The 18,174-nt window shown below is 36.6% G+C and overlaps 2 protein-coding genes across 53 annotated transcripts in view; one reads left to right on the forward strand and one right to left on the reverse strand.

Annotated features, from left to right (window-relative positions):
- Positions 1 to 18,174, forward strand: part of LOC144289792 (large ribosomal subunit protein eL27-like) — a 238,157-nt gene that overhangs the window by 93,719 nt on the left and 126,264 nt on the right. The window lies entirely within an intron of this gene.
- Positions 1 to 18,174, reverse strand: part of LOC144289788 (uncharacterized) — a 392,823-nt gene that overhangs the window by 37,495 nt on the left and 337,154 nt on the right. The gene's annotated exons all lie outside the window — the stretch shown is intronic.

Below are 18,174 nucleotides of genomic sequence, written 5' to 3' on the forward strand. Positions count from 1 at the left end.
GATGGACTTTGACAACATACATTAACATATAAGTAATGAGTATACTAAGAGTCATTACATAAATAACTAACATGTTAAGCTTCATAATTCTCCATAGTTTGCAAAACACTTTCATATACATTCTGTTCACAGTAGCTTATGAAATGGGCAGTGATTATCATCCTCAGTTTATGTGAAGATACTAAAATACAGATTAGTTGAGACTTTTCCAAAGTCAACAAAAGTGATGTGAAAGGTCATAATCAGGACCATCTTCCTCCTACACTCTCAGTGGCTCCTAGTGACTGTTTCCTATGTAGCTTTCTGAGTCGTCACTGGTTCTAGGTCAGTATGAGCATCTAGCAAAAGATAAAAGTAAATAATACATCATAAGAACCATCAAAATGCATGTATGCCTGTGTGTGTGTTACAGTTCAAGATAAACAATGCAAGAAAAATAATCTGATATCCTAGACAACTTATAGTTTCTATTGAAAGAATGTGGCAAAACTTTCCAAAAGAAAATATTATTAGTCCTTTTAAAGGGCTGCTTACCTAGCAGCATTTAGCTTTGATCTAGTGGTCCAAGGTAAAGTCAACAAGTTTTCTTAAAAACTTAAATTAGACTCTTGCTTTTCCAAGTCTTAGCTAAGCATGGTAAATTGTGTTCTCCTCCATTTATCTAATTTGAAAGGATAAAGGCCTAAACTGACCTGGCAGGATTTGAACTCATGGTTCCAGGAAATCTAACAAAGCCAAGAATAATGCTTGACCATGGATCATTACTTCTGACAGGGAACATGGGCAGCTTCAAGCTTATTTACACTGACAAAGCATTTTATGATAAAGGATTAAAATGCTCCCTAAAAGCAGAGAATATTGGTGTCTATCATAATGCAATAGGTAGATCCTTCTACAACACTCCTAAAAAAAGCTCTTGTTTGGGATAGCCTCCATGGGGAAGGATAAGGAACTTCTGTGTTACCAAAATACAAGCAGGGGATCCCTGGGTGGCTCAGCGGTTTGGTGCCTGCCTTTGGCCTGCCTTTGGCCCAGGGCGTGATCCTGGAATCTCGGGATCGAGTCCCGAGTCTGGCTCCTGGCATGGAGCCTGCTTCTCCCTCTGCCTGTGTCTCTGCCTCTCTCTCTCTCTCTGTCTATCATGAATTAATAAATAAAATCTTTTTAAAAAAATAAAACAAACAGGCAAAAAAGGCAAGTAAGTTGTTCTTCCTACTATAATGTAAGGCCCAGGGAGATAGAAGATCTTAGGCTACTCTAAGAAACAGTTAAACAAAACAGAGGTAATCGTCTCTTCCCTCAGGCTCTGCAGTAAAGTGGAAGAGTTGGAACCTAAGAGAAAGACTAGCAGCTTCTATTCACAGCTTAGATCATTTCCTGCTTGTCTGTAGGCAGATTGTTTCATCAGTTTGAGGAGCCTTGATTAAGTGTCTCAATTTACCCATCTAAAATAATAGCTGTTTCATCAGGGGTATTGTGGGGTTTAATTAAAGCCTGTGAAGGGTAATGAGATCCTCAGATAAGACCCTGTGTAAACACTAAGTAATGTGTGTCTGTATACATGCTCGTCACATACAGATATAGACCTAGGTCTACGAAACTGGATTATCAGACAAGATGGTTTTCTTCATCACATCAATATGCCTCATGCTCATCCCACACTTAGAACATAAATCCCTTCAGGCCAGGGTTCTCTAAGGATTGCCAAATGCTTAGATATAGCACTTGAGTTAAACATGAGATGCCACAGCCAAGTTCAGGTCACCTGCCTTGCTGCAATGTTTCCCAAACCTCAGACATTCCTTTTATTTCGCTGCTTCACATATTTTGCTTTTTCTGCCTACCACCTGTGCCATTGTTTACATGTTATCTTTAATGCTTTTCTGCTTTAAAAAGTTTATTTAAGGCAACAACTTTAAGTGACTATTGTTCTTAGAAAACCAGTGATTTCTTTCAATCTCTATTAAAATTTTAAAGGTTTCTTTATGATATTTTTAAAGTAATCTTGTGTACCACTAGTTTATGTGTATCACATTTAGATGAGATCAGAAGTAAAAATATTTCCAAATTTCATATAATCTCAAGACTGTTTATATTTATGACATATTTTGATGCTGTTCTTTTTTGGCAGCTTTATCAATGAGCAATTGTTACAAACTCCTCAAAACTGAAAGGTTTGAACAACAATCACTTATTATCACTGTTCCAGGGTCTCTAGGTCAGCTGGGCCATTCTGCTGATCTGAGCTACGTTTGACTCATACTGACTGGCTTACTCAGGTGCTTGTGACCAGAAAGCAGGAGGATGGAACTTACTGGTCTAGGATGGCCTCCTTTACATGTCTAGTGGTTGTCTGGTTTTTGCCTTGGGGTAATACATTGAGTAGACCACAATTTTTGTCTTCTAATAGTCTATGGTTGACTTGTTTCCATATTTCAAAGTTTTAAGAGAAAGCTGAAGTCATTAGGCTTATTGAGGCTTAGCCTGGGATTTGAAACCACCTCACTTCCACCACATTTTATTGGACAAGGAAAATTACAATGCCAGCTCACATTAAGACAATAAAGAAAAGGATTTTTACTATAAAGTCACATTGCAGAGGGCACCAAGTCATGGAGAAGTGGAGACCTACCACCAGTTTTGTAACCAACCTACCATAAATATTTAACTTTTGCTCAGATTTGGCTTAGGAAAATAGTAAAATGAATGTCTTTCTTGAATTCACATGAAAAGATAGAGGAAATATGGCATGCAGTTAAGAAACAACGGCTTCTGAACCGTGATCTTTGTAGCAGAAGTGATCTTGGACAAGGTATTTCCATTTTCTATATCTCAATTTCCTTGTCTACAAAGGGAGGAGTTGGGTGACTGTGAGTCACCAAATCAAGAGTTGAGGATGGTATGTTAGAATTAGGTTTTGCTGAAGTCCAAAGCTGCTGTAACGATGCTGAAAACTCATTTGATACACATTCCTCCAAAGGGGCCTGAATTTTTTTGTATCAGACCATGAAGCAATTTATGTTTGAGAACAGTAGCACAATAGGTCAACAATTAGTATAGCCAAACAACTGGGTGTGATACCAACAGAGGCAGTTTAACAGAAAGCTCAGAGAAAGAGGCAAAGAGAGTCCCTATGAAAACACTAGTATTCTAGGGTGACTGTGCACATACCCAAGTTTCTTAGAAAAACATAACAAAATTGATAAGCCTTTACTAAGTCTGACCAGTAAAAAAGAGAGAGACCATAAACTGCTACGTAAAGAATGAAAAAGAGGATATTACTAATAACTTTACAGAAATAAAAATAATAAAATAATATTATGAAAAACTATATGCCAACAAATTAGATAACCAAGATGAAATGGACAAATTATTAGAAGAATATAATGTATCTAAACGGACTCAAGAAGAAATAAGAAACCTTTTTTTTTAATAATAATAAATTTGTTTTTTTATTGGTGTTCAATTTGCCAACATACAGAATAACACACAGTGCTCATCCCGTCAGGTGCCCCCCTCAGTGCCCGCCACCCAGTCACCTCCAGCCCCCCGCCCTCCTCCCCTTCCACCACCCCTAGTTCGTTTCCTAGAGTTAGGAGTCTTCCATGTTCTGTCTTCCTTTATGATAAGAAATAGGAAATCTGATTAGAAACCTATAATAAGAGATTGAATTAGTAAGTATACAAATTCCCACAAAGAAAAGGCAAGGACCAGATGGCTTCAGTGATGAATTCTAGCAAAGACTCAGTACTGGGACTCTTAGGTGGCTCAGCTGGTTAAATGTCTGCTTTCAGCTTAGGTCATGATACCAGGGTCCTGGTTAGAGCTCCATGTTGGTTATTGGTTTTATGGAAGTGTTGAATCACTAAATTGTACACCTAAAACTAATATTACACTGTATGTTAACTAACTGGAATTTAAATTAAAAATTACAAAAGTGAGGAATCTGCTTCTCTCTTTCCTTCAGACCCTCTACTCTTCTCTTGCTGTGTCAAATGAATAAAAAAAAAATCTTAAAAAAAAAATAAAGGCTTAATACCCCCCTTTTTTTTTCACAAAGTCTCTCAAAAAAAAAAAAAAAAAAAAAAAAGAAGGGAACTTTTCTCAACTCAGTCTGTAAGGCTAGTATTATACTGATACCAAAATCTGACAAAGACTTCACAAGAAAACTACAGCCAATATCTCTTATGAATAGAGACACAAAATCTTCAACAAAATACTAGCAAACTAAGTCCAGCAATATTAAAAAAAAAAAAAAGGAGTATACATCATAACAAAATGGGATTTATCCTAGGAACACAAACTTAGCTTAATATTTAAAAATTAATTGATGTTATATACTTTGTCAATAGAACACAATGGGACACCTGGGTGGCTCAGCGTTGAGCATCTGCCTTTGGCCCAGGGCATGATCCTGGGGTCTGGGATCGAGTTTCACATCAGGTTCCTTGCAGGGAGCCTGCTTCTCCCTCAGCCTATGTCTCCGCCTCTCTCTTTTGCTGTGTCTCTCATGAATAAATAAATAAATATTTTTAAAAAATAGAGCCGGGGCAAAAAACCCTGCATACAATTATTTCAGTAAATGCAGAAAAAGCATTTGACAAAATCAAAAATTCTTTTTTGAAAGCAAACAAACAAAAACCTTAATAAACAAGGAAATAAGGAATTTTTTCTCAATGTGATTAAGGACATCTATAATATACCCATAGCTAACATTATACTTTTCCTCTAATATCAAGACAAGAATGTCCATTTATGCCACTTTAACATTAGGCTTGAGGTTTTAGTCAGAGAAATTAGACCAGAAAAATGAATAAGAGGCATCCATTTTTTTTTCCTTTTCTTCTCTCTAAATGAGGTATATTTTATTTTTTTAATTTTTAATTTAAATTCCAGTTAGTTAGTTAAAAAAATAAAAATAAATAAATAAATAAATAAATAAATAAATAAATAAATTCCAGTTAGTTAAGATACAGTGTTATATTAGTTTTAGGTGTACAATTTAGTGATTCAACACTTCCATAAAACACCTGTTGTTTGGCACAAGTGTACTCCTTAATCCCCATCACCTATTTAACCCATTCCCCCACCCACCTCCCCTGTGGTTACCATCAGTTTGTTCTCTATAGTTTAGAATGTGTTTCTTGGTTTTCCTTTCTCTCTCCTTTTTTAAAAAGGCATCCAAATTGAAATGGAAAAAGTCAAACTGTTTCCAGATTGCATGATCTAATATATAGAGAAAACCAGAAAAAGTAAAAAAAAAAAAGTATATAGATATAGATATAGATATATTAAAGCTAATAGATGAGTTCAGCAAATTTGTAGGACATGGATCAATATATAGGAGTCAATTGGAAAAAAAAGTCAGTTGGATTTCTATACAATAGTAATGGACTAAGCAAAAATAAGATTAAGAAACGAAATTCCATTTACATTAGCATCAAAAAGAATAAAATATTTAGGAATAAACTTATCAAAGAAATACAAAACTTATACTCTGAGAACTATAAAGCATTGCCTAAAAAAGTTAAAGAAGACATAAATACATGAGAATTTTTTCCATGTTCATGGGTTGGAAGACTTAATCATAAAATAGCAATACTCTCCAAATCAATCCACAGATTCAATGTAATTTTGTTTGTTTGCTTTGAGTTTTTCTGTTGTTTTTTATTTGAGTATAGTTTATACACAATGTTACACTGGTTTCAGATGTACAGCTTCCTGATTTGACAAGTTTATAGTTATGCTATGTTTGCCACAAGTGTAGCTACCATCTGTCCTGTTACATCACTATAGCAATATCATTGACCATATTTCTTATGCTGTAACTTTTATTCTTGTGACTTATTCATTCCATAATTAGAAGCCTGTATCTCCCAGTCCCCATAACCCATTTTTCCCAATCTCCTGTCCCCATCACCCCTGGCAACCATCAGTTTCTTCTTTTTATATATGGATCTGATTCTGGTTTCTGTTTGTTTATTGACTTTATTTTAGATTCCACTTAAAAGTGGAATTATATGGTACTTGTCTTTCTCTAACTTTTTCACTTAGCATACCCCCTAGATCCATCCACGTTGTCTCAAATGGCATGAGCTCATCCTTTTTTATGGCTGCATTATATTACATTTTATATATATGCCACATTTTTTCGTATCCTTTTGTCTATTGATGGACACTTAGGTTGCTTTCATATCTTGGCTATTGTAAATAATGCTGCAATAAACACCGGGGTGCATATATCTTTTCAAATTAGTGTTTTCATTTGCTTTATGTAAGTACCCAGTAATGAAATTACTGGATCATTACTGGCATTTCTATTTTTAATTTTTAGAGGAAACTCCATACTGTTTTCCACAATGGCTATACCAATTTATATTCCGACAACAATGTACAGGTTCCTTTTTCTTCATATCCTCATGAACTCTTGTTATTTCTTGTCATTTGATTTTAGTCATTCTACCAGGCATAAGATATATATCTCATTGTGGTTTTGATTTGCATTGCCCTGATGATTAGTGATGTTGAGCATCTTTTCATGTGTCTGTTGGCAGTCTGTCTTCTTTGGAAAAATGTCTATTCAGGTCCTCCTCTGCCAATTTTTTTAATGAGATTGTTTGTTTCTTTTGGTGTTGAGTTGTACCAGTTCTTTATATTGGATATTAATCCATTATCAGGTATATCATTTGAAGATAGTTTGTCTTTTTATTTTGTTGATGGTTTGCTTTGCTGTTAAAAGCTTTTTATTTTGATACAGTCCCAATTACTTAATGTTTACTTTTGTTTCCCTTGCTTTAGAAGGCGTATCTAGAAAAATGTTGCTATCATTGATGTCAGAGAAACTATTGCCTATATTCATTCTCTTTTAGAATTTTTATGGTTTCAGATTTAACATTTAGATCTTTAATACACTTTGAGTTTATTTTTGTATATGGTATAAGAAAGTGGTCTACTTTCATTCTTTTGCATGTAGCTGTCCAGTTTTCCTAGCATCATCTGTTGAAGGAATTGTCTTTCCCCCTTGAATATTCTTGCCTCCTTTGTCATATATTAACTGACCATATAAATCTGGGATTTATTTCTGGGTTTTAAATTCTATTCTGTTAATCTCTGTGTCTATTTTTATGCCAGTACCATACTGTTTTGATTGCCAAAGCTTTGCAGTGTATCTTGAGAACTTGTATTGTGATACCTCCAGTTTTGTTCTTTCTGAGGATTGCCTTGGCTATTTAGGGCCTGTACAAATTTTAGTATTATTTGTTCTAGTTTTGTGTAAATTGCTGTTGGTATTGTGACAGGGATTGCATTGAATCTACTGACTTCTTTGAGTAATACGGACATTTTAACATTAATTCAATGCAATTCTTTTCAAAATACAAGCTACCTTTTTTTTCCCAGAAATTGACAAGATGAACCTAATATTTATATGAAAATTCAAGGGATCTAAAATAGGCAAAACAACCTTGAAAAGGAAAATCAGAGTTGGAGGACTCATAACCAACTTAAAAACTTACTACAAAGTTAGTAATTAAGATAGTATGGTTCTGGCATAAGGATAAATATGTAGATCCATGGGATTGAAATGAAAATCCAGAAATAACTTCTCACATTTATAGTACAGTGATTTTCTACAATGGGACCAGGATAATTCAAGGAGGTAAAAACAATCTTGTCAACAAATGGTGCTGGGACACGGGATCCATGTGCAAAAGAATGAAGTTGGACCCCTTCCTCATACTATAAATAAAACTTAATGCTAAATGGATCATAGACCTAAAGGCAAGAGCTGAAACTATGAAACTTTTAAAAGAAAGTATGAGTAAGTCTTTGTGACTTTGTTAGACAATGGATTCTTAGATATGATACTGAAAGTACAAGAAACAAGAAAGAGATAGATAGTTTAGACTTCACCATATTTAAAACTTTTGTACTTAACGCCATCAAGAAAGAGAAAAGATAATAACCCACAAAATGCGAGAAAATATTTGCAAGTCATATATTCCATAAGGGACTTGGATCTAAATTATATAAAGAACTTAATAACAAAATGACAAAATTAATGGGTACAGATTTTGAATATGCTTTTCTCCAAAGATATACAAATGACCAGTAAGCATATGCAAAGATCGTTAGCTATCAGAGAAATGAAGAATAAAACTATAATGAAACACCATTTAATACCATTAAAATGGCTAAAATAAAAGGTCAAATGATAAAATAAAAGGCCAGACAATAACCAGTGGTGGCAAGGACATGGAGAAATAAGAATCCTTGTACACCACTTCTGAAGACTAAGATTTTCTCCTTGGTGAGAATACCTGATCTTATGAACTGAGATGCAAAGAAAGTCCTGGAAAAAGCAAGAGGTTTAAGAATCAAATACTACTGGGTTCAAAGTCAGGCTTTGTCAACTGTTGCTGAAACCTTAGACTTACCATCCCAGGTCTCAGTTGCCTTATCTGTAAATACAAACAATAACAACTATCCTGAAAATTTGTTGGGAGGATTAACTAAAACATGGTTATAAAGTGACTGTCACATTGAAGATACTTGAAAAATATCAATTTTCCTTCCTTTTGCATGGCAGAAAATTCAGCTACAGACTATAAGATGCTATAGAGTACAAGAACATATTTCTTCAAATTCACTAACTTAGACTCAAATCTACCACCCTGTTCCATACTGTCATATCTTCCTTTTTAAAAATTCACCATGCATGCTCACCCTATATTCTGGGGAACGCATAACTTACTATCAGCATGATAGCATGTGATTTAGAAAATTGTGTTATTTGACTTAAAGGACAAAAGAAAACTCCCTATCACCACCCAGTACTGCTACCAAATAGCATCAATCCACTGCTTCTGGATTTCAAAATAAATTGAGTGAGAAAGATCAAGAAAATTATTTGTCCAGGAAAAAAAAAATTCAGCTTTGAACCTAGAAACGGTCCTAAAGCAAAATTTGGTATAAAATTTTGTGAGTGCAGCCAAGTGCTACAAAGGAGAAGTGCAAGGTGTTCCAGGAGATTATAGAGTGAGAGGATCTAACTGTGTCCAACTGGCTCTTAAAGAGCTGCATCACCATTTCTGTTTCCTTTCCATCCCCCTCCCCATCAAATGGTTTGAAACTGGCCGTTTTGAAGTTGGTCTTTTAAACAATCATTTACTGTCTTTAAAAAGTTTTAAATGGCTGTCTCGGTAAAAGCGAAATCAATATTCTTTCAGCCCGGGCTTTTAGCAGATAATGCCTCCCCATAAATCATGGGTATAATGACACTGGAATAATTCATCATCTCATTACATTTACATATGATGCACCACATTGTTCTGAGGTGAAGGTTATCTTCCCTGCCTGGGATTCCATCCAGAAACAAATAAAAGACCAAGGAACCTGATGATTTCATGGTCCGTTTATAGAAGCTGTTGTGGATCAGTTTTCTGTCTGTCAGCTACTTTTTCTTTACAATCCTTCTGTGCACACACTGCAGGGATGTATCCCTCCAGCACAAGAATTTCAATAACCTGTAAAACTTTAATTGTTAAAGGGGCGCCTGTCTAGGTAGAAGATGTTCGCTGTACTCTGGGCTTCCTTTTATATCTATGCCAGGTCCAAGGTTATCAGTAAAGCAGTCAAGTATTTATTGAGCTCCAACTAGGTTGGTAGTATGACATGGAGTGCTGGGGATACACATGAAAAAAAGGACAAACATGGTTTGCTCTCATTGGGCTTACCATCACATGGGGGCAGGTGATCAAAGAGCTCTTTCCAAATACTCATGTCATCTTTGTTAGTAGGAGGTACTGGGGACGTTTGACCAAGGAATGCTATCAGTGAAGGAACCTCCCATCTGGTCTGGTGGGACATAGATTGTGGAAGGCAACCTCAGGATTGATGTCTAGGGTAAGACCTAAAGGTTAGGTATTGGAATTGAGCATTTCAGATGGAAGGAACATCATCTTATTCAATAAATACTTGTAAGAATGAATGAATAACAAAAGTGAGTGAATAGATAAATAGTTCAGGTCATGGTTCAGATTTTAAGGACCTATCTTCATCTAGTTAAGGAGGGTGGTGTTAGTGAGCTACCAGTGAAGACCCGTTTATCTATCATCTATCTATCTATCTATCTATCTATCTATCTATCTATCTATCATCTATCTATCTAAAATTTGGGCCCCAGTATAGGGCCTGAACTCATGACACTGAGATCAAGGCCCTAGCCAAGATCAAGGGTCAGATGCTCAGCCAACAGTGCTACCCAAGCACCCCTATGAAGAACTGTTTAGACTTGTGGCATTTCCCATTCACCAGAAACCCTTTCCATTTGTACACTCTGCTGGAATCCTGACCTGGGTAAAATACTTTGAAGAAAACAGATCTGAGTGTGAATTTCAGAGTTATCCTTTATGGTTAACTTGGTCCCCATTTTCCTTGGGCAAGTTATGTTTTGAATCTCAGTTTCTTCAAGTTAAGATTGTAAATCAAAAGGTCCTCTTAAGTTTTCTGTGAAGATTAAAACAGAAAGCAGAAAGCAGAAAAATACATTGGTTAAGAAACTAGGTTGGGTCTTTAGCAAATTGTGTTGAATCTCCGCTGGGCCAGTACTTGGCCATGAGACGTTGGGCAAGTTACAAATAATTATGCTATAACACAACATATGTATTTCTGAAAATCACTGTGCTTTACAAAACTGGGCGATAAAAGCCACAGAGCTTATGGGGATAATGAAACTAGGGACACAAAACACAACAACTTGTCAGTGTTTAGGAATCTAAATGGTAGTTTACACTTGTTAAATAGCTAGGAAATGCATAAATATGACAATAAATATTGCACCTAACCTGGAAAAGGTTTTAAGTTTGCTTGTGGAAATGGTGTGGGAAGGGTTGCAGCTTGTGGGCATTTGTGAAGTGGTGGAAGCCAGGCTATCTGAAATGGGACAAAGGTTTTAGCACCAGATGGGGACGGTGTGGCTCAGAATACTATTGGTGACCTGAGGCAGATGGTGGATGTGCATGTTTGTGTTTTGTGTGTTTCCAGGGGCTCAGTTCAGCCAAGTGCAGTTTCTGCATCCACCCAGTCCGTGTTGCAGTGACAAATAAGCATGAACATTCAAAAAAAATCACCAATTCACATTAGGTTCAAATTGTTTCCTAAAATATCAATTATGTTGAAACAAACATTATAGCAGAACTGAATGTATTTATCCCTGCTCTGCGTTAGTTCTCTCATCTGTAAAGGGGACAGAGTGCCAACCTCACAGGGTAGTTGGGTCATAATTACACATATAAAATATATGTGTATATATATCCATATAAAATATCTGGTAGTGAGCCTGATATATAGGTGTGGTACATTTTCTCTAATTTCATTTTGCATTCAATTTGATCTGGAGAGTTTTACTAGAGGACAGGAATGACTCTGGTGAATAAGGGATGTACCTTGTTGCGCAGAGCTTGGCAAAGGCATGCTCCAATGCACTCCTGTTCTATGTACTGAGTGTCCTACTCCTTTTGCTCAAACAAACAGCACCAAGAAGTGAGACTGGAGGCCCCATTTTCACAAGGAGGAAGCAGGGAGAAGAAATGCCATCCATGGCTCTCTAGATTCAGGGAAGGGCCAAGGACCACAAGGTGAAGTTTCCATAGAACATTAGCCATGGTCTCAGATCCAGCTGTACCTGCACATGGTGCTGGCTGGGTCACATAAACTGTCTGTATCTATAATCCACTTCTTGGTGACTCTCCAAATTGAGCCTGGATTCTAGGTTTCTCTATCAATGATGGCAGTTGGCCCAGCCTGCAATGAAACCCATATAGTTAATTTCATCTTTCTTCTGCCCTCCTTTTGGGTAGCTGCAAACAACAAGTTAAGAACAGATGTGAGGGGCCAGGCATGACTCACAGGGTTTGGTTGGCTGAGTTGGAAAACATAGTCAACCAGCTTATGTGAGATGCATTTGAGTTACTTGCAGGAAACTCACACGATACATCAGTGCAGTCATCTGTGTGGCCTCTCCTTGTGTTGTATGCCTCCAGCTGAATCGCTTATAAGATCCTGAGTCATATACTTTGTTTCCTCCCCAGAGTTTTTCACTCCTGTGTGTTTAAGGGACACAGTGCTGCCTCCTCCTCAGCATCCATCCCCAGAATACCCTCTCTTATTGATGTATTCCACTCTCCTTTTGAGGGTGACTTTAACTCCCACACCTCCATTGCCACCTTCCATCACCACTTCTGGCTCTGAACCATCAAGAGTACCATTATTATTAGCTCCTTGACACTTTATCTTGTTTGTCCCTGTGACCTCCAACTTTCTGATCATAGTCTGATTATGTGTACTCACATCTCCTATAACCCCAACACAGAACAGAAGGGTGGCATGATTCAGAATACAGACTTTGGAGGTAGCCAGGGCTGGCCTGGAATTCTTCTGCTGCTTATAAGTGGAAAGTTATTTTACTTTTCTAAGCATTAGTTTTCTTATCCCCAGAAATACAAAAACTAGTACCTGCTTCCTTGGGGGTGGCTATAAGGATTAAATGAGATAATATCTGTGAAACACTCAACACAGTGCCTTGCAGAGATTACATACTCCATAACTGTAGCTGTTGTGATTATTAGGAAATTTAACTTCTTATAGTCAATGGCAGTATCCTCATGGAGCTAAATCCACACAGTAGGAATATTTATCAAATGAATGAATGATCACTTTCGTTAAATTTGAATGTTCCAGTATATATATGAGATATACATATATATATCTCATATATTTTTATATGAATGTTTCTTTCATTCATTCATATGAGTTGTCCAGTATGTGTCAGGCTCAAACAACAAAAGGGGGAGTAGGAGTAAACAGGAGAGATAGTCATTGCCCTCCTTGGAGTCTCCAATTCAGCAGAAGAATGTATTGTAGGGAATTAACCATTCTTGATTTTCCCCCCCGAGGACTTTTGACATGATTTTTTTTTCAAATGCATATATTTGTATATATCAAGGAATGAAATACAGAATTTTAAAAATATTTTATTTATTGGGGATCCCTGGGTGGCTCAGCGGTTTAGCACCTGCCTTTGGCCCAGGGCGTGATCCTGGAGACCTGGGATCGAGTCCCATATCAGGCTCCCTGCATGCAGCCTGCTTCTCCCTCTGCCTGTGTCTCTGCCTCTCTTTCTCTCTGTGTCTCTCATGAATAAATAAGTAAAATCTTAAAGAAATTATTTTTTTATTTGAGAGAGAGAGAAAGAGAGTGCATGAGCAAGCGGAGGGGCAGAGGGGGAGGGAGAAGCAGACTCCCTGCTGAGCAGGGAACCTGAGGCAGGGCTTGATCCCAGGACCCTGTGATCATGACCTGAGCCAAAGTCAGCTACTTAACTGACTGAGCCGCCCAGGCACCCCAAAATACAGATTTGACTAGCAAAATGATGCATCACATAGGCAAAACATTGATCGAATAATGAGCAAATGCCAAATGATGAAGCCGTGAAACAAAGTAAACAGTATCACTAAAAGTCAATTGCCAACATGATTCCACTTTTTAACTTTGGTTTTCATGAGATTTGTGGTCTGTAAGATTTTTAAGTAGGATTTGGAGGCAGCCTTGCCATTTTGATCAGGTTTCTATTTAATATAAAAGTCCTGCTCATATTCATCCAAGAAACATGGATGAATGGTTTCACAATGAAGGAATTAGCTTATATTCTACAGAGCAGTGTTTCACAAAGCATAGATTCCAGGTGACAGCATCTAGTATTGGCTTTTTGTTTTTTCTGTTTTATTTTGTTTTTAACAATTATCTTTGGTTGATTATGACACAGGCAGTATACACAGACCATGATTTAGGATACACTGGTTTAGAGAAAGTTGATGGATTGGTTTCTGAGAACCACAGAAATAAGTTCAAAATGAGAAAGAGTGCCAGGCCCTGGGAATAGGAATTAGGGAGAATTTGTACTATGGGGATAACATTCAGGTAGAATAAAAACTTGAAAGTTTGAGTTATAGTCTGGATTGCTTCAAGTTTGCATTTTCACAAACCCAAACTGCATAAAATCCACCTGTCAAGACTTTCAGTTTTATTAACTCAACTTCAGTCCACAAATGCCTCTACAGAATCATGTTAATAGAAATAATGCTTTTAAGGAATTTACAGTTGATTTAGAGGGATAAGACACCCTCATATGAAGCTTGTGGATATCAATATGGGCTAGCAGATAATTACTCATTGATGTATACCCCAGATATAATCAATGTAACAGGCATTCAGAAGCAGGAGAGATCTGGTCCAGCTAGAGGAGTTAACAGCAGGCCAGGTCTAAGGTGAAGGAATGACTTTACTGAGCTTAAAAGATGAAGGATGTATCTAGGAAGAAGGTGAGAATAGGCCATCACTTGTCGGAACCACACCATGAATTGTGCAGGAAAGCGTTGGTGTCATTAGACATTGGTTCTTTTTTTTTTTTTTTTTTTTTTTTAGACATTGGTTCTTAAAGGGTACACAACCACCAGGAGGCTTTTGGGGGATCTGGGGGCTAGGCATCCTATAATGTGTGAGATGGCACAAATAGGAAATGTTTTTCAGTCTTATATAACTTCCAGATATCCTGCTGGACATTCATTTGGTTGAAAAACCTGCATGTGATAATCTTAGGTAGAACCCAGATTAGATAGCTAATAGATAGTGGATGGATGGATAGATAGGTAGATAGATGATAGATAGAAAAATAGATAGATAGATAGATAGATAGATAGATAGATAGATAATGGTTTAATATCATTACATTTTCCAGCATTGCAACTACAGAGAATAGGTTATAGTTGGCTCACCTTCAGAGTTTTTCCAAGCATTGTTCACCTTTTCAGAAAATAATGTCATCAATGACAATACCACTTGTGAAAATTTGGAATTGAGTTTCAATTTAAATTGGTAGCTGTCACATTCATGGGAATTCTATACATGTATATGTGAATGTTCTTATTTAGTTCTCATTTCAAAATGTTCAATGGGAAGGGAAAGAATAGACACATTCTGTGTATACTCTAACTTTTCTTAAATCCAAAATGATTTAATGTAAGTAGATGAAGCATCAATATGTCTTTAGCATAATTGTGCCTGAGCCCTTATATTTTAAAATATGCTAATTTATTTTATTATTAGTCCTTGTTTCTTTATTTCTCCTTTATATTGTAGTGAGGTCATCATGTTAATATTTTACCAATTGTGTGTAAATTGTGTGCTACCAATTGTGTGTGGGGGGTTGGTCATATAATCAAATATTCATAATACAGATTGTAAAGTTTGAGAAACATAAAAACTCCTAGATTAAGGATGAAACTAGAGGGTATTATGTTAAGTGAAATAAGTCAGTCAGAGAAAGACAAATATATGATTTCACTCATATGTGGAATTTAAGAAACAAAACATATGAATATAGGGGGAAGGGAAGGAAAAGTAAAATAAGACTAAATCAGAGAGGGAGACAAACCATAAAAGATGCTTAACTATAGGGAACAAACAGGGTTGCTGGAGGGGAAGTGGGTGGGGGGATGGAGTAAATGGGTGGTAGGGATTAAAGAGAGCACTGATGTAATGAGCACTGGGTGTTATTTGCAACTGATGAATCACTAAACTTACCTCTGAAAATAATAATACACTATATGTTAATTAAATTGATTTTAAAAAAAGACATCAAGCCTGAAAATTACAAAGGACATATTTCCTTAAATTTAATGTGGGTGGTGGTCAGGGAATGGGATGGGCATGGAATGGGGTTCAACCTTTGTTCATCTTTTGATCTTATCTTCCTAATGCCAAGATACAGTTTGCTCAGATACATCAATTTTTTTTTTGATACATCAATTTTTAGTTGTCTATTTTAACAAGAGGTAGAGAGGCCTTTAAATATTTTTTGCAATGTTTAAATAAGTTATATCAGATATGGATGTTTACAGAATAATAGACTTGACCAAGAAAATGGCTCCTATATGACGTCTTTATCAGCATTTTTCAGTAGATCAAAATGTTTTCCTCATGTTCAAAAACCACAGCATCAGAAGGATCTCCCCTGAGAAGATTTATCTCAATAAGCCATTTTAGTGATAAGTAAAGAATACAACCTAATAGCCGCCCCCCCACCCCAGTTTATGCTCTTAAACTCAGTAGAGTTATTTTCCTTCTTTTTGCAAACTAAGTAATGCTAACCCCACTCTCTGACAGATAGTTGATGCTTCCCAGAACTCCATGCTTCTCTAGAAACTATTCTTCAAGCAAGTCTGAAGTCCACTTAAACCAAACTTTGGCAAAAAGGAGGAATCTTGTTTCCTCAAGGACATAATCAAACAGCAAGTCATGTGAATAAAGTCTGTAACAGTTGGGGCTAGAAATTGTTCATAAATGTTATAGAATTGGTGTTAGTAATCCTAGGACTAGTTTCCCAATATCTGAAGACAGCAGAATGTATTGCGGGGGTTTATAAAAGTCTAGCAAGAGACAATAAACTTACTGCTTTTATTTATAAAACAAATGTTTTTTCATGTCGCTTTAAGAAACAAAGGAATGAAGCCATAAAATCAATAGTGGTTGGTTATGGAAATACGAGTTGTGGATAGCTGTTAGGTGTTTAATAAAAGAATCATCTAGACTCAGTCTCAAACATCCTCCAATCATTATTTGAGAGGAGGTTGTGTCACAAGGGATAAATAACCAATGCAGTGCTCATTTTATGCTAGGGCTGTAGTCAGCTGCCATATTTGCTTCTCTTGGGCCTGCAATACCTGTTAAGAAGGGGGTGCTGATGCCATAAATGGAATGCAAAATAAATGAATAAAGCTGATCCATGGTGAGCATGCAGTTTTGACTGGACTGAGAAAAACACTCAGTCATTTTCACCTAGGAAATGCTTTTTGTAATGGGATACACTCAAGAATTTCTATCCAAGAGTCATTTTAGGATGGCTGCCTGCTGCTGAGTACATGAGAAAGACTAACTCGTTTTGGTTTGGGTTTTGGTTTTCTAGGAAGTTGTTTTGGCATTATGTAAACATTGGCTAACATTTTCAACTGGGCAATAGTCAATAGTATGGTTATGTTTAAGAGCTTGGGCTTTGCAGGCTTAATAGACTTGCGTTTGAAACCACAGGCTTGGAAAAGTGAATGTAAGAGCAACAGCAATGATAATTACCTTTTGAAAAATATTAAACATAAATAAAATTAGAGAAAATAGCAAAATAAACGCTCATGTACCCATTACCCAACTTCAGACATTACTAACATTTTTGAGCAAGTCATTTAACCATGTTCTCATCAGTAAAGTAAGAATAAGAATTGTCATGTACAGGAGATCTTATAAAGAATAGCATGTATGACCTTTTGGCATAGAGGCTGGCATATATTAATAAATGCTTTGAAAAATTTATTCACGTTTAAACCAAGGATATCTTTGGGGTAAAGGCACTACAATCTATGTTGAACAGAAAGTAGGATCTTTGTGTTTTACTGGTGTTCAGAACTTCACAAAGCATATAAGCCCTAGACATGAAATGATTAGATACTTTATTAAAGAAGTTACCTCCAAATAGTGCAGGAATCCAATGCTTAGCTAACTAGGGTTGTAGCTCAGTGAAAATTGCAAATGATCGTGAATGGCCCAAAAAAAAAAAAAAAAAAAAAAAAAAAAAAACAACTCCTTGGGGAGATGAGACTGTCCTTGAAATAACAATGGGTACAGTAAAACAACAAGTTTATAGCTAGACAATCTTACCCCAAGGAGAGAATAATCTTTTTCCTTAGGTCTCTGGGCGACCAGCACCAGATGACCTCACAGTTAAGAACAGTCCTGCCATTTCCTCTTGGCTATTCTCACAGGCCTTTGTGGCAGTGAGTAAAAACATTCTTTTAGAGCCAGAAATGCTTGTTGCACTCAGGGCAGAATGAGAAACTTTCTGCTGAGCTTCAGGATTCAGAATGATTAATTTGCAGAAAACTCTTGAGGGCCAATTATATGGGGCTCCCCTTCTTGGAGAGGCGATAGGCAAGGCTAGTTTTGGAAGTTGAAAAATGAGCTGGGTACCGATGCTGCTTTGCAGAGCAGCTTACAAAAAAAAATACTCCTAGGGAGGGAAAAGGTAGTTTCACACTTGATTTGCACGGGCCATAGTGATGTTCAAAGAGT

Source organism: Canis aureus, chromosome 19 (assembly GCF_053574225.1).
Source record: "Canis aureus isolate CA01 chromosome 19, VMU_Caureus_v.1.0, whole genome shotgun sequence".
Taxonomy (NCBI): Eukaryota; Metazoa; Chordata; class Mammalia; order Carnivora; family Canidae; genus Canis; species Canis aureus.